This window comes from Elephantulus edwardii, unplaced genomic scaffold (genome assembly GCF_000299155.1).
Source record: "Elephantulus edwardii isolate Elephantulus edwardi_28Jun2011 unplaced genomic scaffold, EleEdw1.0 scaffold00091, whole genome shotgun sequence".
In the NCBI taxonomy this organism is placed as follows: domain Eukaryota; kingdom Metazoa; phylum Chordata; class Mammalia; order Macroscelidea; family Macroscelididae; genus Elephantulus; species Elephantulus edwardii.
Genome location: NW_006399841.1, coordinates 3,187,602 through 3,188,850, shown reverse-complemented (window position 1 = coordinate 3,188,850; position 1,249 = coordinate 3,187,602). Strand labels below are relative to the sequence as shown.

Here is a 1,249-nt window from a genome sequence, read left to right as displayed (position 1 = left end):
CTCTCAGGAAGGAGTGATAGGGAATGGCAAGGGACACACTGACAAAGGAGATTAATCAGAACTGGCTTTGACAAGCACTGTGGCAATTGGACAATTAAAACAGACATGGGGGGGGAAGAACGAACTGGGGATGAGGGTGGAGAAAACAGTGCAACAATGAATGAATGAAAACCCAAAATCTCTGTAAATGTTCATGAAAACTAATAAAATTTAATAAGAAAAAAGAAAAAAAAAGACTAACTTATGTGCCTAAGCAAGCCATTTGCTTCATATGCACATGAACATGAACCAGGAAGAGCAAAGAATTGATGACTTTGAATTGTGATCTTGGTGAAGAACACTGACTATTCCATAGTTAGACAGAAAAGCAGATCAGTGTTAGACAAAAAAAAACCATACAACCAGAGTGTTCCTTAGAGTCAAGGATGAAGAAACTTAGTCTACATCTTTTCTTTTGGACAGTTTTATAACTTTATTTGATAATCAGCTGTTAGTTTTCATCCATATTGACGGTCTGTAGATTTTTGAAAGTGGTGACAGGTACACAGGTACCGAGTGTATGCAGCTTGTTTGGGGAATCTTCGTCCTCATTATGTTTTCTGGACAGCTGTACGCAGATGTGGTATGGGACATTCCTTATTCCTTTGGCCCCGACAGCTTTGTTAAGCCTGGTGTCAATGTGAACATCTGGTGTTTCCATCTCCTTCATGGCAAATTTCCAGATCTCCTTGAGTGCCCGAGGAGCCCGCTTCTTAAATCCCACTCCATGGATGCACGCTTGAATGTTGGTGGTGGACTCTCTGGTCACCACATTGTTGATGGCAGAACGACCTTTCTTCTTCTCAACACCCTTCTTTGTGGGGGCCATAGCTCCAGGACCAGGCTGGCTAGTCTCCATCATAGTAAAGCATATCTTCCAAACATTTATTCAGAACTGACACATAGGAGTTACATTCACCCTTTATATTTATTTTTCATTTAAGCTAGATAATAGTTTGGCTGGGTATTAGATTCTAGGATGCAAAGAATATTTCTACAGATGCACTGCTTCATTGCCTTCACTTCCTACATGACTGTCAAGAAGTTTGAGTTATAATCATTTTCAATAGTTTGTATCTCATCTACTACTCATCTTTCAACAGACTATGATTTCTTTTAGCTTAATTCCTTTGATGAACTTCAATACTTCTATGATTGGAGATAAATTCTTTTGGGATTCATGTGACACACAGGCAAATCATAGGAATTT

General features: G+C 39.2%; 1 pseudogene; it reads right to left on the bottom strand.

Moving 5' to 3' along the window:
* Window positions 1-490: 490 nt before the first annotated feature.
* On the bottom strand, window positions 491-871 carry LOC102855508 (annotated as a pseudogene).
* Between the last annotated feature and the right edge of the window lie 378 nt (window positions 872-1,249).